Source organism: Pleurodeles waltl, chromosome 6, assembly GCF_031143425.1.
Source record: "Pleurodeles waltl isolate 20211129_DDA chromosome 6, aPleWal1.hap1.20221129, whole genome shotgun sequence".
In the NCBI taxonomy this organism is placed as follows: Eukaryota; Metazoa; Chordata; class Amphibia; order Caudata; family Salamandridae; genus Pleurodeles; species Pleurodeles waltl.
This window is the reverse complement of record NC_090445.1, coordinates 1441073710-1441095249: the sequence shown is the minus strand read 5'-3', so window position 1 is coordinate 1441095249 and position 21540 is coordinate 1441073710. Positions and strand designations below refer to the sequence as shown.

General features: G+C 47.0%; 1 protein-coding gene across 1 annotated transcript in view; it reads left to right on the top strand.

Annotated features, from left to right (window-relative positions):
- Positions 1–21540, top strand: part of LOC138300940 (dual specificity protein phosphatase 13B-like) — a 111998-nt gene that overhangs the window by 13020 nt on the left and 77438 nt on the right. Inside the window, exon 2 of the mRNA XM_069240862.1 lies at positions 18014–18378. The gene's annotated coding sequence lies outside the window, so the exon portion shown is untranslated. The remainder of the gene's footprint in view (positions 1–18013; positions 18379–21540) is intronic.

The window sequence follows — 21540 nt, the reverse complement described above, 5'->3', positions numbered from 1 at the left end:
GCTGGGCTGTGACAAAGGGGTGAGCCTTTGAGGCTCACCGCCAGGTGTCACAGCTCCTGCCTGGGGGAGGTGTTAGCATCTCCACCCAGTGCAGGCTTTGTTACTGGCCTCAGAGTGACAAAGGCACTCTCCCCATGGGGTCAGCAACATGTCTCTGGTGTGGCAGGCTGCTGGAACTAGTCAGCCTACACAGACAGTCGGTTAAGTTTCAGGGGGCACCTCTAAGGTGCCCTCTGTGGTGTATTTTACAATAAAATGTACACTGGCATCAGTGTGCATTTATTGTGCTGAGAAGTTTGATACCAAACTTCCCAGTTTTCAGTGTAGCCATTATGGTGCTGTGGAGTTCGTGTTGGACAGACTCCCAGACCATATACTCTTATGGCTACCCTGCACTTACAATGTCTAAGGTTTTGTTTAGACACTGTAGGGGTACCATGCTCATGCGCTGGTACCCTCACCTATGGTATAGTGCACCCTGCCTTAGGGCTGTAAGGCCTGCTAGAGGGGTGGCTTACCTATACTGCATAGGCAGTGAGAGGCTGGCATGGCACCCTGAGGGGAGTGCCATGTCGACTTACTCGTTTTGTCCTCACTAGCACACACAAGCTGGCAAGCAGTGTGTCTGTGCTGAGTGAGAGGTCTCCAGGGTGGCATAAGACATGCTGCAGCCCTTAGAGACCTTCCTTGGCATCAGGGCCCTTGGTACTAGAAGTACCAGTTACAAGGGACTTATCTGGATGCCAGGGTCTGCCAATTGTGGATACAAAAGTACAGGTTAGGGAAAGAACACTGGTGCTGGGGCCTGGTTAGCAGGCCTCAGCACACTTTCAATTGTAAACATAGCATCAGCAAAGGCAAAAAGTCAGGGGGCAACCATGCCAAGGAGGCATTTCCTTACACCCTGCCTGCAAAATTAAGCCGCCCGATGAGTTGTTGCAGCTCACCCGGTGTAGCTTTCTTCTTTAGGAACAGTCCTTCTATCTCTTCCTTCAGCTCGTGTACCTTGGTTTGTGGCAAGCTGCAAACCCCATCTATGGTATCTAACTCTATTCCTAGGAGTGATAGGCATGTTGTTGGGCCCTTTGTCTTCTCTCTGGCCAGTGGCACCTCGAGGCATCCAACCAGATCCTGAAAACATTCTAGAAGATCCCAGCAGTCTGCTGAATCCTGTGCACCTCTGAACAAGAAGTCATCTAGGTAGTGGGTGACCCGACCCTTCATGCAATGCTTGCTTACCGCCCATTCAAAGAACGTACTAAGGGGCATATTTATACTCTGTTTGCGCCGGAATTGCGTCGGTTTTTTTTCTTGCAATTCCGATGCAAAACTAACTCCATATTTATACTTTGGCGTTAGACGCGTCTAGCGCCAAAGTCCATGGAGTTTGCGTCATTTTTTAGCGTGGACACCTACTCTGCATTAATTATATGCAAGGTAGGCGTTCCCGTCTAAAAAATTGACTCCGCGGCAGGTGCGCCGTATTTACACTCCCGGGCAAAATTCACGCCCGGGAGTGGGCGGGTCAAAAAAAATGACGTACGGCCGCTTTTGCGCTGTTTTTTAGCGCCTGTAAAAGGCAGGCGTTAAGGGACCTGTGGGCTCTGAAGGAGCCCAGAGGTGCCCTCCCATGCCCCCAGGGACACCCCCTGTCACCCTTGCCCACCCCAGGAGGACACCCAAGGCTGGAGGGACCCATCCCAGGGACATTAAGGTAAGTTCAGGTAAGTATTTTTTTTTTTTGTGGCATAGGGGGGCCTGATTTGTGCCCCCCTACATGCCACTATGCCCAATGACCATGCCCAGGGGACAGACGTCCCCTGGGCATGGCCATTGGGCAAGGGGACATGACTCCTGTCTTTGCTAAGACAGGAGTCATGTCAATGGGGGTTGGGAGTAAAAAAAAAATGGCGCAAATCGGGTTGCGGCGCAAATTTTGCCTCAGCCTGACTTGCCCCATTTTTTGGCGCCCAAGCTCCATTTTCCCCTACGCCGGCGCTGCCTGGTGTACGTCATTTTTTTTAACGCACACCATACAGCGCCGGCGGCTAACGCCGGCTAACGTCATTCAATAAATATGGCGCCCGCATGGTGCTTCAGAATGGCGTTAGCCGTCGCTAATTTTTTTGACGCAAAACTGCGTTAGCGCAGTTTTGCGTCAAAAAGTATAAATATGGCCCTAAATATTTTGCAATAAGTACTGGAGATAGCGCATCCCATTGGCATACATTTGTTGTCATAGAAGGCCCCGTCCATCTGAGAGCCAAGCAGGTGGCAGCTGTCTGGATGTGTCGGTAATAAGCGGAAACCTGATTCTATGTCATTTTTAGCTAACAAGGCACCTTTACCTGCTGCCTTGATAGGATCCAGGGAGTCATCCACTGTGGCATAAGACACCGAGCAGCTGTCCTGCCCCAGGCCGTCATTCACTGACTTGCCTGGTGGGTATGATAGGTGATGTATTAGCCTGAATTTGCCCTCCTTCTTTTTGGTGGTGATACTATAAATGTGGCCATAGGAGGTTGAGAGTAGGGGCCTGACACTCTGCCCAACGCAAACTCCTTTGCCAATTTTTTGCCTAGCGACTGTTGGATTGTCTTTCACGCACTTCAGATTCTTTCACAAATGGAATTTCCAGGGACCTTCGTAGGGAATGGGAAAGCTGGACCTGAGACCTTCAATCAATATGTGCTTATTTTTATCTTTAGGATATGAACTCAACATGTTTATTAGCTGGCCTACTTGTATGGGTTTTGGCAGAGGGTTGTTGGGTCTTTGGGTCTCCCTTTGTTCCCTTTGGTTCCTACTTCATGTTACCGTGGTCCTTCCCCTTTTGCTTTCTTGCACTCAATTGCTGGGTGCACCCCCCCAAATTGCTACAGCTGTGCTTGAATTTGCAGAATTGACCCCACTTGTAGTCGTAGTTGTCGTATTTCCAGCATGTGGGGGGTTTGGGTTTGCCTTGCCTGCCCCATGCCTGCACCTTATTCTTGTGATGTTGAAACCCTTCCGTTCTTCCTTTTCCCTATGTTTGGTGAAAGCTATGCTCCTGGCCACCTACCCCTTCCCTGGCCGCCACCATATGATTGGTGAACCCTTGTACAACCTGTTGGTCCAACTGGATGATTGCCAAGATCTGCATTTTCTCCCTGAAGCCTTCGTTGTGCCACAGCCAGAAATTCCCTAGGTATTTTTGTTGGGTAGTGTGTACTCACTGTTCAGGTAGAAATAATGCTGCAGCACTATCTGGGAATTTCTCAAAAAATATACTGGCTAGTGTGTGGAAGGGCTTGAGACAGTTCTCTATTGGCCTTTACACCCTCAACCTGTGCCTGTCCCTTTTTCTTCTGCCTTTTTATCCCGTGCTGTCAAATCTAGGCCTGCCTGCTGTAACTCAAGCAAGGAAAAAAGGTTAATAAATTATTTGCACCAAATTCGTTCTTTAACTGCTAGAGGGATCATGCTGGCTAGCCCTGTCTCTCGCGGCTTGCCCCCTCCGCCCTTTTGCATCCCACCATCTGTCCATGCCTTTGTGGGGTCTGGCTCCACTTCTGCTGCACCCTTGCTGTCTGACGTGGGGCCCCGTGGTCCCTTCCAGGGGGTGTCCTTGCCCAACTCGCTTACCGTGCCGCTGTCTATTTCTGCGCCTTTTCACTGGCTTCTTTGGCTGTCTCTCCCTTTTGCGCTTTATGTGAGCTATTGTAGGTTGCCATGCATATGGGGGTAGGCCATGGTATAGCTGGATAACCTGGTGTGCCTGATGACCATGGACCTACCCAAGGGGTAGCTCTGAATGGGGGCAATGAGGGTTGATGCACCTGTAAAGCCGTCCCCTGCACCAGGGTTGCCCTTGCTGCTGCTGCACTAGGAAGGGGAGACCTACTATACTTGTTATGTCATGCTGCATCATATTTACCACCCCAACCTGGGTCCCAAAGTTTGTGATGGTGCCAGTTTGGGTCCCCCTCGATTTGTGACCCCAGCCCATCATGCTGCACTTGTGCCTCACCCTCATGAGTCATTGCTTGTCCACTGTTGATCCCTGAGGCCGCCGCAGTGTTGGCTCCGGGCCCATCCTCGCATGCCTTCCCACTGTACTGCTTCGTGCTGTTGGACGAAGCCTCATTCCTGGGTGCAGCTGCGCCACCCAAGCCCCTTGACTCCGTGCTGCATCTTCTACTTTTTTGTTGTTTTGCCATAGATTCTTAGTTACCCTGGTTGGTGCTGTCGTTCTGACTACACGCGCCCCTTTTTCCGCGCCCTTGGGCATTGGCTCGGTCTGTTGTTGTTGACCTGAACTCCTGTAAGATCTGCCCCTTCTGTGGTTCCCCCCTTGCTAGGCTTGTTCTCTTGCACTTTCTTTTGTTGTGCCAGTAACTCTCATGCCTTATCCAAATAGGTCTTCAAATCAGCATCCAACTCAGACCCATTACTCCTGGTGCGTGCCCCCTGCTTCTTTGGGGGTGAAGTGGCTGTCATTTCATGGCCTCTGAGTTGGGCAGGGTGCTTCCTCTCTCTGCTGTGCTCCGGCAATTGTCTCCCTCCATGGGTTTTCGCCCTTGCCTTTGTGATTGCCCCAATTGGAAACTGTGCTGAAGTGTGCAAGTCTCAGGGAACTGTTACGGGTGAGCAGAGGTCATGCGTATGAAGAGGCCTCCACACAAAGGTTTTGTCGCTGCCATCGTTTTCACAGTCCTCTGGTAAGCGTTCGCATTTCGCCCAACAGAGAGCAGTATTTAATTCGAAGTGCAGCCTAACAAATTTGCTTTTATGTTGCTTCCTTTGTATTGCTGCCGATGAGCAGGGCTGTGCATATGGAGAGGTTTTAATGTATGCACAAAGGTTTTAGCGCCGGCTGGCAATAAAAGCCCCCTCCAGCAGGAAGAGACTCAGAGTTTCACTGGCTGTGAGAAAAGGCCTCTTTTGGAATGGTTTGCCCCTCACTTTTTGCTTGGTATTTGATGTAGTCTCAAAGTTGTAAGTGCCCAGGGCCCCTGCTAACCAGGTTCGCTGGGCCAGATCTCTTTCCCCAAAACTGTTGTGATGTATTTGGCACAATTGGCAACACTTTAGCTGCCACTATAAGTTCCTAGTAAATTGTACTTAGGTACCCGGGGCATAGGGTAATAAGGGTAGGCCCCTGAGGGCAGCTGCACAGACTGGCTACTCTGAACCCTGGGTAGTATGGTATCAAACACCTCAGAATGATAAATCTAAACTGGTACCTGTATTGGATCTGTTACAAAATGTACCTAGGGGGTCACATTAGAGGTGCCCCCTGCAAAAGCTAACTACCCTGGCATGGTTGCTGGCAAGTCACCACCAGCCTGCTACCACCAGACACATTTCTGAGCCCCTGGGGGGAGAGATCCTGCTCTCTGGGACTCAGAGCAAAGCTCTTCCTGTGTACAGGTGCCAACACACCCTCTGTCACAAACGTGCACTGCCCTGCTGACAAGCTTTAAAGGGCTTCCTGCCCCTGAAACTTAACCCCCAGGCCTGCTGCTCGCAGCAGATGGCCACCCATGTTGCAAACCCCCACCTTTGGTTGGAGCAATGGCAAGAAACCAGACAAAGGACAGGAGGAGTTGTCAGTGCTGGCTTGCACCACCCCCCAGGTTTCGCATGCGAGGGGACCCATTCATTTCATTTTCCTCCATCTTGCATGGAAGGAAAATAGCCAATCAGGTGTAGGGAAGCGATCTCTGCCCACAGGAAGTGGTCACTTAGTAGGTGTAGCCACCCTGAGGTAGATGTCCCATTGGTCAGTAGTAGGTACTCCCCTGAACACTCACTAAATGCAGTATTTAGTGTACATCCTTAGACCATGAAATGAGATTCCAAGGACAAAAGAAGCCCAGCATCACAGAAGACCCAAGGCTCGAGAACTGAAGTCCTGCTACACCAAGAAAAGGCACCAAACCCTGCCTTCTGCATCCAGGACTCGACAATCACCTCTGAGGGGTTGCTTGGACATTGGACAGACTATACAAACCCCCGGAGGACCTCCTCTCTTTGAAAATTGCCAAAGATATCATTTCAGAGTGAAGGCATCACTCTACTGCAACAAGGAACCAAGGACCTAGTGAAGGCCACTTCACTGACCAACTACTGACCAAGGAACCGGATGCTGCAGACAGACCAAACTCTACCCAACAAACCATGAGGAGAGACCGTGCAAGTGTGCCAAGTCTGGTGACACTGTGCCCTCAAGTGGCCAAACCGTGCAATAGCCAAAGGTATTGGTCACCTAACGTCGGCCTCCAAGAAGTACAGTCCACTCAGGACTGTAAAAGGACTAGGAGAAAGCCACAGTCAAGGGATATCACAAACCATCAGGACCTCCCACCAGAGTGCCCCTGCTGACCTGCAGTGACCTTCAAAGAGACCTATCTCCTGCTTCCAAGGGCACCTTTGCGCACAACTCCTAGCTCACCGATTCGCTCTGTACCAGGCCACCCTGTGCCCTGCACCAAAGAACCAGCTGTGCCCTAAGGGTTCCCCACTCCTTGTGACCTTGACACCTGAAGGGGAACTACCAGACTTACCGCTAAGTCCGTCTGTGCAGTGCTTATCCAAGTGGTCCCCTGCAGTTGAATGACACCAGCTCGAATGACTTTCTGCATTTACTCCCGCCGAAATCAGGAGCAGCCTGAATTTCTCCAGCTGGTCCATAGTGCCCACCAATGACCTTGACATACATGCAAAAGGAGACATTGGTAAACGCATTGCCTGCTTTTATGTGTATTTTTAAAGTATTTCTCCATTGATTTCAAAGGTGCTTAATTAAGCACAAAAAGACTAACTTTATTAAAACTTCAAAAACTCATAACTTAAAAAAAGTACCAGATTTTGTTGATCTTGGTCTTAAAATGTTTATAAAAATCTGATGTATTTTTGTAAATTGGTCGTGAGTTATTTTATTTTCAGTGTGTGTCTTCATTTATTGATACTCTGGGGTACAACAAACGCTTTGCACTTCTCCAAGATTAGCCCAGCTGCTCGACCAAGCTACAATAAAAATTAAAGCGTTAGGTGATCTAGTTTTTACCTCTGTAAACTGTGTGGTTGCCTGGACCCCCTGCACAGCTTGCCTAGTTTTGCACACTACATAAAGGGCCAGCCTCCTACCCCGGCGTGCAGTTCAGCGCCAACGCGCTGCTCCCCCAGTCACTTACAGGCTGCTCACCTGCTTTACTCGGGTGGAATTGTTACTCCGGCTTTTGACGCAGGCATTCCCAGCCTGCCCATCGTGATCCCTCCTCTTTGTCAACTTTGGTGTCTTTGAGGGAAATGTCCCCACCCAAGTCCAATGAATGGAGTCTGGCTCCAGGCGATGACGTGATCCCTTGAGATGCGGTCCCACGAAGTCTTGGGTCCGGTGACAGCAGTCAGGCACTCCATTAAGGACGGAAACACTCCAGGTCCAAAACGATGCAGGGTCAAACGACGACCGCAACATTCCAAGTGCTGTTGCAGTTTGTGTGGGCGCCTTCCACGGCCCCCTTTTAACTACACCTGTTGCACCCAAATTGACTGGTTCAAAAGTTACCCGCCAATATGGGCACACCATTTTCAGAGGCTTTTGTTTGTCCGTCCTGCTCTCCCATCCTGCCCAAGGAAGGCGTTGTGTGCAGGTCCCAAACTGGGCCGCTATGTGAACCGGCCTGCCCTTAAAACTGCTGTAAGTCATTTTTACTTGTCGCGGGTGCTGTTTTACATCCCACTTACCCCCTTCCTTCTCCTCTCTTCTCATCTCTCTCTCATCACCCTGCCGACACACACCAACACCGCCATTCACACTACCAACAACTTGGTACTATCATGGTCACTGTGAGTGCATCAGAATATTTTGGGAAGGTGCCGAGAAGTGTGTGCTCAGAGGCCAGTCAACGCTTGGGTGAGCGACTGACCTGTGAACAAAAAATGGGTGCCCTGCTACTTCACTTTTTTCACCAGCTGCAGGGATGGCACCAAATGTCTTTCCGCCCAGGGCCTTATCTGAGCAAGGGCCAGCTTTGCCTATGCTTTTTGCATGCTGTTCCTTTTCATTCTTGGAACAAACTGGCCTAAAACCTCCGGTTTTCATTCATTTGTGTGGTGCCACTCAGCAAACCTCCCACCAAATCTCTACTCCCAAGCATTTAAACCAAGTTTGAGTATGCATCCTGCCATATGTTGAGCTACAGGCTATGGCTTGGGGGAGACAGGGCCCTCGTCGGTGTTCGTCTCCACTCTACGCAGCAGATACAGCCCCACCACAAGAGCAGTGCCCACAACTACGTGCCCTCTACCCTCCTCCTGCACCAAGAGCACAACAAGGGGTGTCACTAGCTTGTACTGTTAAGAGGGGGCAGAGATCCCACTGCAGAGAGGGACTGCACCCACCTGCAGGCAGATGTCTGGGGTGTCCACCAGACCACCACTCCACCTGGGCAGTGGTCGCGATAAGGGCCACACTGACTGTGCACCTCTTGACAGCCTCTTTGCCTCTTTGCCCACATCTATAGTAGAGCCTGACTTCTTAAGATTGCCCCGCCTCTTCCAGCCCTTAAGACTCCAGCCCGGACCCAGCACTACTACTGATATCTTCTGTCTGTTCTGAGCAGATAACAAATATGAGTTGATTTGTCACCGGAATCTGGGAAAATATATGGAAAAGGCACCAGTATTCTTTGTACCATGCTGTTATAGCTGAATGTTGATGTGTTGTTGATACCAGCCAGAATTGTGGATTCTGGCCTCCCAATATCCCAGCACCAAATGTTAAGAACCTTGCAATAAACTCTATGCAGCTTAGGTTATTGTGTGTCATGGTATATTTTGCTGTGTTATATCATGCTATGGTCTGCCAAGCTTTCATTTGTAATTTCACGTTTTTAGGGTCGAGCCTGCGTATCGCAGCGAGACGCTTTTGTATTTAGAAAAGGGCTCGGAGCCCTGTCAACTTCACGTCAGTGTTTTTTATTGGTTCGTGGGCTTGCCTAATAAAATCTGCTTGCTTTCATTAGTCGAAGGCAAGCATACGTCATGCCTTTTCCGGTGGCTAGCCCTCCTCGAGCGCAGCGACCAAGTACAGAAAACATGCGAGGCTCGCTGTTTTCCATCGGGCTCGTGGACTTCTTTTTCTCTAATTTACGAGCGCGATCTCGCTTGGCAGAAGTCGAGCGCTTTACATAGTTAATTTCACTTTTTCGGGTTGTGTACCCAAATGCACTTTTGCCCGATAGGTGAAAAGTCGGGTTAGGAGTTTACAACGCGATCAGCTCTAACATGAGCAAACGCGAGACCCGTTGCATTGTAAATGCTTGTTTTACTTGTGCTGCACACATCTTCCATTGGTATGGCCCTGTTTTGCTCTTGGCTGTCTGGAATGTGCATTTGTGCTTGGCGCTGGAACTCCATGCAAACCAGTCTTAAATATGCAGGCCCATATTTATACTTTTTGACGCAAAACTGCGCTAACGCAGTTTTGCGCCAAAAAACTTAGCGCCGGCTAACGCCATTCTGAAGCGCCATGCGAGCGCCGTATTTATTCAATGACGTTAGCCGGCGTTAGCCGCCGGCGCTGTCTGGTGTGCGTTAAAAAAAACGACGTACACCAGGCAGCGCCGGCGTAGGGGGAAAATGGCGTATGGGCGTCCACAAATGGTGCAAGTCAGGCTGAGGGAAAAAAATCGCCTCAACCCCATTTTTTAACGACGCCCAACCCCCATTGAAATGACTCCTGTCTTAGCAAAGACAGGAGTCATGCCCCCTTGCCCAATGGCCATGCCCAGGGGACTTCTGTCCCATGGGCATGATCATTGGGCATAGTGGCATGTAGGGGGGCACAAATCAGGCCCCCCTATGCCACAATATTTTTTTAAAAAAAATACTTACCTGAACTTACCTTAATGTCCCTGGGGTGGGTCCCTCCATCCTTGGGTGTCCTCCTGGGGTGGGCAAGGGTGGCAGGGGGTGTCCCTGGGGGCAGGAGAGGGCACCTCTGGGCTCATTCTGAGCCCACAGGTCCCTTAACGCCTGCCCTGACCCAGGCGCTAAAATCCGGCGCTAATGCAGGTTTTTTAGACCCGCCCACTCCCGGGCGTCATTTTTGCCCAGGAGTATAAATACGACGCATATGCATCGGAGTCATTTTTTAAGAAAGGAACGCCTACCTTGCATATCATTAACGCAAGGAAGGTGTTCACGCAAAAAAATTACGCTAACTCCATGAACTTTGGCGCTAGACGCATCTAACGCCAAAGTATAAATATGGAGTTAGTTTTGCGTCTAATTTGCGTCGAAAAAAACGACGCAAATTCGGCGCAAACGGAGTATAAACATGCCCGCAGTGTTTGAATGAGTAGTTGCTGGTAGGCTTGCAGGGTAGTGTAGCATACTGTGTAGGATGCTTCTCTGGGACTGTATTATAAACATTGCCCAGGGAGTGCAACAGATGTATGCACGCATTTTCTGCCCTCCTGGAGCACTGTAGTATTACATAAGAATCCGCAGACACCTCTGTAATATCACAGAAAAAAAATCTGTAATAGAGATACAACTGGTGGACACAGAACACAGCACTATCTTCAAAAGACTTTTCATTATTAGCATGGGGACATTCCACAGGCTAACAAGGGAAGCACCTTACCTATGCACTCGGGCCCTACTATGGATGGGCGTGCAGAGGCAAAGGGGCTGTCAGGAGGGGAACAGTCAGTGCACCCCTTGTTGCGACCACTGCACAGGTGGAGTTGTGATCTGGTGGACACCCCAGACATCTGCCTGCAAGTGGATGCAATCACTCACTGCACCTGCCTGCAGTGGAATCTCTGCCCCTCTTTACAGTGCAGGCTGGTGCCACATGCACAGAGATACATGGAGCCACTGATTGAAACAGGCACTCATGTTTCTGTAATGCGCTGCCCTCAGGGACAGCACGCGTTCCCTGCTGCCCTGGAGGAAGTGCCTTACTTGCAATAGGGCACTTTGTCTCTGGTTGCGCCTGGTGCACCTGTTTAAAAGCGCACTGTGGCGAAAACAGGTCCAGCATCCCTGTTGCCTAGCACAGACCCAGGTCTAGATGCAAATCTGGTTGCAACAGGACCAATATGAGTCCTAAATATATGCTTGCTAAGTTGGTTATAATTTTCTCTGCAAGGTGTGTTCACCTGATGGTTGTGTTATGTCTGAAGTTAATGAGAGGTGCATGTTTGGGACCCGTTGGCCTTTCATTGTTTTAAAAGTGATGGTTGCACATTGCCAGTATACCAAGAAATGTGCACAAAATGTTTGACAGAACATTGGTGTATTTTTGGGTGTTACCTTGTCATCTAAATGCGTTTGTGTTTCTAGAATGTATGTAAGATGGGCACCATCCTGACGTAATGTGCATGGCAGTGATGCCGTGACAGCTGAGTGACACTTTGGTTAACATTCTGTTGCGCTCAATTTGTATTTAGTGTTGTAGAAGTATGATCCTTGGCACTGTGCTGGTTGCATGATTTTGTGGTATTGGCAGATCAAGAATCTTTTGTTGTGCATTAGGTGCTGAAGTCTATCTTCAGTGATGTGTCTTGAGGTTTCTAGCTGTCATATAGGTTGAGAAATTGGAGACAGTACTTTGTCATCTGTAGGGTCCTCCCCAATGGACGGGCTGCATGAAAATGTCGTGTTAATGCACCTTGTGGTTTCTGTAGTTGTGACAGTGCTGTGTGCTTAAATATAAGGCTGGTGCACTAAGTTTAGCCATCTGTTTCTTTACCAGACCTTTCATAAGGAAATGTCTTGTGTATTGAGATCCTTCGAAACATTACATCTGCGACTTATCTGTAATTGCCTGAGATCTTGGCACATCACGTGCCTCTAAGGCAGACTAGAAGGGCTCATAAAAGTATAAAAAACAAAGGCTGCATGTGGAATGGCACTTGGAGAAGACATCCTGATTAGCTTTTATGAAGCACTCTGGCAACAAAAGGATTCATTGTTCTCAAACATAGACTGCTCATGGATAGACAACATCTAATAGGTGCAAAATAACCTTGTCGAGAGTTACACGTACTAAAGAAAGCCAGATTACCATTTTTGGCGTTAGACGACATGCTGACATTAGTGCCTTGAGGCAACGAACGATGGTTTCATAAGGCAGTGAATAGCTCCTAAAAATCTCTTCCATTTACCAGCTCCTAATGGGAATGAGGTATATACCGGAGAAATTTAGGGTCAAAGTGATCTTTAAAGGTGATAGGGTAACATTGTTTACCTGAAGAAAGAAGGTCTAACGGATCAATGAGAAAAAGTGTAACATCGTGCATGTGAGAGAGTCTCTTTTCTAAAAGGAACTTTAAGGTAGTTTAAACCTTATAAACCCAAATACGACTTCTTTTGTAAATGAATGTGTCTCTCGAAGAAAGGCTCTGTGGTATCCAAAGCTATGAATCAGCTCTGCTGTTATCCACAATGAGACACATATTAAAGCACTGAGATTGGGCTTTGTCAGATACCCAGGTGGTCAGAACCCAAGCAAATCGTTTACTCACATTGACCCATGTTTAAGTCACAATTTTGAAAAGTAGTAAAACTGAGTGCTAAGAATGACATGCATGTTATTGCTGTGTGAAATGTATCTTATTCTGGGGATCATATGTCTCTGACCTCTTTTTTGGTTCCCAGAGCTTGACACCACCTGGTGCCACGAAGCACCACAAGCTTGGGGAGTAAGCATTTCCTTCATAAATTTTCTTCTGCAACCTCAACCGTTTATGGGAAAGGTTTTCTAAAACATTAATTAAAACATTCTCTGCAGCTACTGAAGACACGTATGGCCGTGTGAGTCAAATCGGTAAGCCTAAATTTCCAGATGACATTATCCTTTTCCATTTAGAGGTACAGATCTGGTTATCCACCATGCAGCCTAGAGAGAGTTTTGAGAATGTAGCCTGGTTACTGTTACATTACTGGGACTCTAGAGCCACCACATTATTGATGCAATTGCTTCATATTCTCTTTCATTACAATATTTTCAGAATCAAGTGTAAATAGTATTTACAATGGATTGGAACAACGTGTTCCAATGTGGCTCTATCATATGTAAATATGTTAATGTACACATTTGAGAGTGTACATTCAATAACAATGATAAATGGAAAAAACAATTCTATATTACAAAAGTTTTGTAGACAATATAATTGGAATCTGTCAAGGAACCACTGAACAACTTGTTGAAAGTATTCAGCAGTAGGATACAGTTAAATATTACAATATGAAAAAAATAGATTTTCTTGACAGGCTGACTATACCAAAACATCTGAATTTGTAACTGGCAGTATATCTGCTTTGCTTTCAAATTCTGCCCCTGAAGAAATGACACAAAGGAAAAGTTATGAAAGTTGGCCTGGTTTAATTATTTGGTTATATCAGAAGACATCTTACAGCAGCTCATAAGGTTGAAGAACGTGTAGCAGAGATGTATGTGTGTTCCACAGGTCTCCTGGTATACTTGCAAGATACCAAAGGTAGTTGATCTGAGTGCTGGAGAAATCTGTGTATTATTCGGTCGCAGTCTTGAGTCAAGGTGAATGTGCATACTGCAGACCTTTGCCTAACACAGTGGTCACAGATTTATATTGTATATCATACAATCCCAGGATTAATGAGATTGTCACAAAGCTCCTTTGTAACTCAAAGGTCAGAAGTTTAAATCAAGGTAAAATAGATTTGTATCTTATGTGCCATCTGCAAGGCATATGTCTGAATCATTGCAGGACTGAGCCGCAGCTATTCATTATTACAAGATTACAAGAGTTTCAATGACTAGTGCTAAACTTAAAAGAAATAGTTTAATTTGTACTGTGTACTTTGAGAATGCTAAAAACTCTTTCAAATTGCATTGTATCATTTGCTGTGTTGTGACGTTTCATGTTGAATTTAAGCAAGTACGTTGATTTTAATTGTTCAATTAATTAAATTAATATAACACCTCTTACAGGGGGAGAGCAATAAAAGGAGAAATTAAACCATAAAATTAAAATGATTTTATAACAGTACAGCTGGTGGTAACTCTGAGACGTCTTCTGAGTGCAAACAGTATCTCAAGGCATCCTTGCATATCAGAATGCCCCTCTTCAAAATAAAATTCAGTTTTAAAGTCTTCCATCTCTCTTCTCCGGCTGCTCAGCAGCAGCATAGGAGTTGCTGGAATGTCTCCTGGCGGTATGTGCCGTCTGCAGTGATATGGCTCGCATGCATATGTGGCCCAATATCTTCTATATTCTTTAATAGGAAACATTTGAAATCACGTTTACATGATTTTAATCAGAATTGTCCTCTTCATTTAATGTTTTAGATCATTTTGACATCTAAGTTTATTTTATGAGTCCAATAGTCCTCCATGCGAAAGATTCAGGTCAATTGAGTTTCTAACATGTTTGTGGAGCTGATTTCGATCCTAATTTCGGCCAGTCAGTGCTTATTTCCAGATCTGTAAAGAATTTGCTTAGCTGATTGACAGACGAGTTTTTGACGGTGTTATTGTCTTCAACTTCATCCTTTAAGTAATGCTTCTAAGTATCATCTTTTCGATATTTAACGCTGTAACATTATTGAAGGAATGCTGCATTGTAAGCTAAAGCATGATAGTGCAGGCTACATGCCAAATGTATTTGGGTGCATTTAGTGGAGTTTGGAAGAAGGAAGTTTTTATTAAAATGTTACTTTGCTGATTGTCTAACAGTAGGCCAGTTTTAGCTTGCAATATGCATTAGCACTATGAACGTGTAGGTAAGAACTTGGGGCCAGATGTAGGAAGCACTTTGCGAGTCGCAAACGGCAAAATTTGCCGTTTGCGACTCGCAAATGCGTGTTTCCTATGCAGAAATGCATTTTGCGAGTCGTTACCGACTCGCAAAATGCATTTCCGAATCGCAAATAGGAAGGGGTGTTCCCTTCCTATTTGCGATTCGCAATGGTATGCAATTCCATTTGTGACCGCTTATGCGGTCGCAAATGGAGTCGCAGTTACCATCCACTTGAAGTGGATGGTAACCCATTCGCAAACGGGAAGGGGTCCCCATGGGACCCCTTCCCCTTTGTGAATGGACCCCAAAATATTTTTTCAGGGCAGGGAGTGGTCCAAGGGACCACTCCCTGCCCTGAAAAAAACGAAACAAAAGGTTTCGGATTTTTTGAAATGCAGCTTGTTTTCCCTTAGGGAAAACGGGCTACATTTCAAAAAAAAAAAAACTGCTTTATTGAAAAGCAGGTCGCTAACATGGAGGCCTGCTGACTACAGCAGGCCTCCATGTTAGCGAGTGCCTATACTCGCTATGGGGCTGCAATTTGCGACCCACCTCATGAATATTCATGAGGTGGGTCATTGCGACCCCATAGCGAGTTGCAGTCGGTGTCTGAAACACCGTACTGCATAGCAATTTGCGAGTTGCAAATTGCGAGTCGGAAGGACTCGCAATTTGCAACTCGCAAATTGCTTCCTTCCTACATCTGGCCCTTGGCTCGTTTCACTTTGAGAATGGAACCAGCCAAAGGGTTCACAAGTTTTACATTGATCCTGGCAATTGCAAAGTGACAGAAAAGGTCCCGTTCTTTAAGCAAGACAATCGATACCCCGAGAAGCCATTGTCAGATAGCCATATGCCTAAGTATTTGTATAAAGTGATTTAGTCCACTTTTCCACTTTTGTGGTTGTACTTTCTGAAGATCATTATTTTGTTTTGCATTCATTTGTTGTTAGTTTATTCTGTTGGTTGTAACGGTACAATGAATCCAATACAGGCTGTAACCCTACTTTGGTGTGGACGAAGATGACTAACTAATCAGTACATTGCAGGATTTGAGTCTTTTGAATTCCAATGCTGTGTGGAAAGAATCTACTGGCTAATGCTCATGCAATCTCTGGCGTTTAGAGTGAAAACAACAAATGATCTTGTACACATCTCTGTTTAAGTCCAGTATAGATCACAATAGGTACTGTGACATGGCTGCGAGGCCTGTTTTAACTCTAATCCAAGGGTCTGTGTAAAGTGACTTAATTGCATTCAGCAAGGGCTGTGGAATGCCCCCATCACTCATATTTGTGTAAAGTTGTTTCCAATCAATCTTTTCAAATGCGGCTCTGTAATCTACAAAGCAAGCAAAGATCTGGGTCCCATGAAAATGGATTCATTTATTTCCTATGTACAAGAATGCAAGGATGTTTATCGATGGTGCTACAGTGAACCTAATGCCAAATTGATAAAAAGGTCTTCTGTGATTGCCTTTGCCCTGGTACCTTGATAAGTCTAATGGCAAGTTTGGGGGAGGGGCTCTTTTTATCTCCAACTACTCACAGTCAAGACACAATTAAAAACACAAAATACTAATTGTGTTGTGAGCTATTTACACCAATGTGCTCAGCTTGACAGTAAAATGAGTCTCCTAGGACCCAGGCACACAGGCTGCCCATCAAACACACACATTGAATGTACGCGGACACCGCTACATGTGTCCGGGTGTTGACACTGTTCACTAAGACGATTCATTTGTGCCAGGTGAAGCACAATAATAGCTACAGGAACCAGATGGTTATCACTCTATTCAAACTCTAAATGAACTGCTGTGATTTTGTGTTACTGAGAGTGGGATTAGGCATGTGATAGAAGTAGCTGCCATCCTCAGTAAGTTTATGTAGCCCAAGTCATTGCTGGTTATCGTGTAGGTAAAGCAATTAGGCAGAGGAGACCACCCAACGCATCCAGGAGATGGGAGCAAACAACAAACATGTGGCCAGCTGTGAATTAAGATTATTTGAGTAGGCTAAAGGCTCGTTTGGAAACCCTTTGCCCACTTGGATCCCCCTTGAAATCAAACTTGATCCTGCCCCTGCCAAGTGGCGTAACGCTAAATGATGGTATCCCCCTGTAGAATGCCATGAAGAGCCCAGGCACCTAGAAGGAATATATGCTGGAACAACACATGCTAAAGCCATGCATGCCTGAACAACGCGGTCGGAACAATGACCCTTTTGTTACCACTAATGCCTTTACCGCGAATGCCGTAACAAAATTTTTTCGTTGTAAAAGCATGCCTGGTAAAGACATGCGTGGAACGGCATGCATGGTTCCAGCATGTGAGTCTCCTGACACTCACCCAGCCCCCAAAACTACTGAAACCCTCCACCCCCACTCCTAAAACCTAAAACTACTCGACCCCCCACCCCGCCCCTAAAACTGCCACGAACCCCCACCCCACCCATAAAACCCACCCCTAAAACCTAAACTATCCAACCCCCCTACCCCTCCCCTAAAATACCACAACCCATCACCCCACCCCTAAAACCTAAAACTAACGCAACCCCACACCCTGCCCCAAAACTACCCCGATCCCCCACCCCACCCCTAAACCTAAAACTACTCCAACCCCCCACCATGCCCCTACAACTAACGCAATCCCCCACCCGCCCCTAAAACTACCCCTATACCCCACCCCCCTAAAACCTAAAACTACTCCAACCCCCACCCCGCCCCTAAAACTACCACAACCCCCCACCCCCACCCCTGAGAAAATGTACATAAACTTAATCATACACCATAGCTGCTAGGCATCTGTTTATCTTTATTATGTTGCCATGTGCTTGACAAACCTCCTGAACTTTGATGATTGACCTTGTGTTCACAGCCTTGGGCTGCAATCTGCTTATCGCTGTAATTTACTTGTTCTTACCGTAGTTCCGAGAATGTTTGTGCTTAATCAGTAACTGCCAGAACAGGTTCGTACAGGTCGTTGCCACCTCCTGCCAGCTGCATCTGTACCTTCTCCCACCACACGTGTATCCCTGAAATATTCTGAAGGCCGCAGAGGACCTTGAATACGCTAGGGGTGGAGTTGTCCTCTGACTAAGCAGTTTTGTGTGTATATAAGGTTGGGTGCCCCAGAGTGAAGGGGCAGCCTCCGTAGGATAGTCACTTGACTGTCCTGGGACTCTGTATTAGCTCAAGCTATAATCCATGTAATTAACTTCTCTTTATTCCTCCAGTTGGTGACTCCGCTTGATTTGTGTACTCTCTGCTATACGGACCCTGAGGACTAGGGTGTCCCTCCACCGCTGGAAAGGAGACCCCGGGTGGGGATTCTATCTTTCCTGGTTCCTCAGTTGGCGCCCGAACAGGGACTCGAGTCAGGCATCCAGGGGACCGACCAGGTGACGGAGGACTCACGATTGGACTTCCAAGGGAGGCGCCCCACACCAGATTCTGAGTTTCGTTCTCTGTCGTGGACCTGCGGATCTCCACTGTGTGTCTTCCAGCCGGCTCAACTTCTCCTGGCGCTGTCTGAATTCGGGTCTCTGTTTTCCGTGAACTACTGGAGTCCCCAACTGTCGGACTATTACAGAACTGTCAGGTAAGGACGGGAGTTGAAAGATTCCTGTCTAAAAATAGGTCTGTGAGTATTGTACCGTTTCTATCGCTCTTTGCAAAGATCGACGTCAGTGGTAAGACTGACCTCAGTTGTCATTTAAGTATATAGGAAGCAAAGGGCATATTTGCCACTCATTTGGTGTAGTCAAACCACTGATGTAAGAATTAAAAAAAAAAAAATACTGGAAGAATGCCAGCGTTCAGTTGTTTTAGGAAATTGTTGTTGTCTTTGCAGTACGGACTCCCGCCTGGAGGAAACATGCCCCGCTCATCCGGCCGGGACTCCGAATCATGATATATATGTTAAATATGGCATAGGTCCGGTTATCTGGTCTGATATATGGAGAAAAAGAACCAAAGGTAGTTCTGATTTACAATGGCCTATTCATGGGACATTTGATAAAGATAAATGAGACTATTTACAGGAACGTTTGTTTGTGACAAAAAGTAGACCAGGGATGTTTGATTCACTACGGACTTGGCAGAAAGAAGCAGACCAAATACGTAGGAAGGCAGAGAAAGAATTACAGAGACATAAGACCAGGACGGTGACTGAAAAGGTATATGACTCTGACGTAGCTGAACATCAACAGCAAATTTTAGAACATGACCGAAGGCTTCACTTACAAACTGATAAGTGTTACCCTTCCAGGACAGTAGTGGATAAGCCACAAGAGGAAGACCCCCTTTTAAACGATATGTTAGCTAAACCCCCGTTATATACTCCACCAATATATCCTACACTACCTCCTCAACCTACACCAGGTGACCCTATTGTGCCACCCCCGGTTGTATCTCAGGCAAGTGCTCCGCCACCCACCACCACCCCTCCTTTCACCAGACCTATAGAGGATACACCCCGCCCAACTGTACACAACCCTCGACTGGCCCCCGTTTAGCCCACCCCTGACTCCTGTTTAGACACCACACATACCCCCGTCCCATGACCCCACGAAAGCGCACCCTCCGCGGACACTTGTTCTCTAATTCACAAGAGGAAGATGTCATTGAAGAAATGACACGGAGGTGGATGACTAATTCAAATGACTATGGGGTCAGGGACATTGTCCACACTATGAAACAATGGGACAGTTTAGTTCAGTTACATGCAGCTACCCTTATGTGCAACATTATAATACAAGAATATGAGGATGATGGTTCCTCAGCTCCTGCGGGACTGGTGGATCTCTGAAAACGCGCCTCTACTGGACTGCCGTTTGGTTCTGGTCTACATGATTATGTTGTTACTCTTCTCGTATATAGGGACCGCCTGTGGACATGTAGCCCTTCTATAAGGGCATCCATGTTTCCCATGAGAGAGGTTCCGCCGGTTTGGCTAGAGCCGGTGATGAATAACGCTGGCCAAGTTATTACCGCAGGGCATTTTCGACAAATGTGGGTACACACCCCATGGAAAAGATCTGAAACATATACCCTAAAAGCCGCCTTACCTGACCCGCGTAAGAATCCTGCAGGGTATTATAAAGAACTGCAACCAATTCTTGAATCCTGTACTATGACGTTGTCCGATATTGACATGTTAATGGCAGCAGTAGTCCCGCAGGAAGTATGGTCAAAAGTATGGAGGCACAACCATGCTGAACTAGGGGGCATGTGGGACCAATTGCAAGCAGCAGAAAGGGACAGGGTTGGGGGAGCGAAACCAGACCCACTTACATTGGCTCTCCCACTGCATATTTGGGATTTAATGAAGACCATACTTGCACCACACAGGATAAATTGGGATAAATTAGCCGCCTGTAAACAGAAAAAGGACGAGGGTGTTTCGGACTTTTATGCAAGGTTTGAGGGTGTCTTTTCTGATTTCAGCGGCCAAGACATGACTACTGAAGGGGGGATAAGACTCTTTGTTGACAAATTCATGGACAATTTATTACCAGACATAAAGGGAAAATTGAAATTGTGTGAAAGTAGGTGGCCAGTCTCTACTGCCACTGGAATACTGACAATGGCCCAATATTATGAGAACAGGGAGATAGAAGAACAAGAAAAGAACGAGAAACAAACAAAGGAGTTGAAAACGAAGGTGTTATTTCAGCAGGCCTACCCTCAGCCCCGTCAACAGCAGTCCAGATCAAGGTCACAAGGACCTCCCAATGACAGAAGGCAGTCCCAACGCCCTCCCCGTTCTTCCCTCTCCCACAATCAGTGCGCCTATTGCAAGCAGGAGGGCCACTGGAAGAATGACTGCCCCAATAAGGACAACTCCACAGGCCGCCCCATGCCCCCACCGCAACAGGACAACAGACCACGCAGTAGGTCTGGTCCTGCAGACAGACCCCGCCAGCAGGCCCCTTCACGGTCCCACAGTGCCCCCCGCCTGAATTATTTTGATTCTTCATCCCACCGTCAATATTTTAATGACGACTATGATGCGTATGAAGGTCAGGGGTCCTCCTTTGACTAGGACAGTGGGGGGTGGGACCAGTTTCTATTCCTGTTAGGCAGAATGGCCCTCACGTTGAGGTACAATTAGACGGTACTTCACATGATTTTTTGGTAGATACTGGGGCCACCAAAAGTTCTGTTAAACAGGAAGAGGTCCAGGGGGTCCCTCTGTCTGGCAATATTAATGTCTCTATGGGTTTTTCTGGTGTTCCGGTGGCTAACCCCGTCTCCCAGCCGCTGCATGTTGCTATAGGTCCTTACACCATTAGCTCCCCTCTCATTCTTACTTCGGCCTGTAGTGAGAATTTATTGGGTTTGGACCTATTAAAGAAATTTTACGCCACCATTTATTGCTCTCCGGATGGAGTTCATGTCACTTTAGGTCCAAATATTTCCCCGTCACAATTTTTGTCAAAACCACTTCCACCCGAACTTCGAGATTTGCCAGACATTTTATGGGCCACACCTAAGGACGATGTTGGATGTCTGGACATACCACCGTATGTCATACGCTTGAAAGCCAATGCCAAATTACCTCGTCTTCCCCAATACAAATTATCCCAACACATTGAACAATAACTCAAAAAGATTGTGACCCAGTTGATTGATTTGGGTGTCATTGAAGAAACGCATGGTAATGATTGTAACAGTCCTGTTCTTCCTGTTCATAAACAATTATCTGATGGCACCGCGTCTCCAGGACTCCGATTTGTTATTGATTTACGGGCGGTCAATA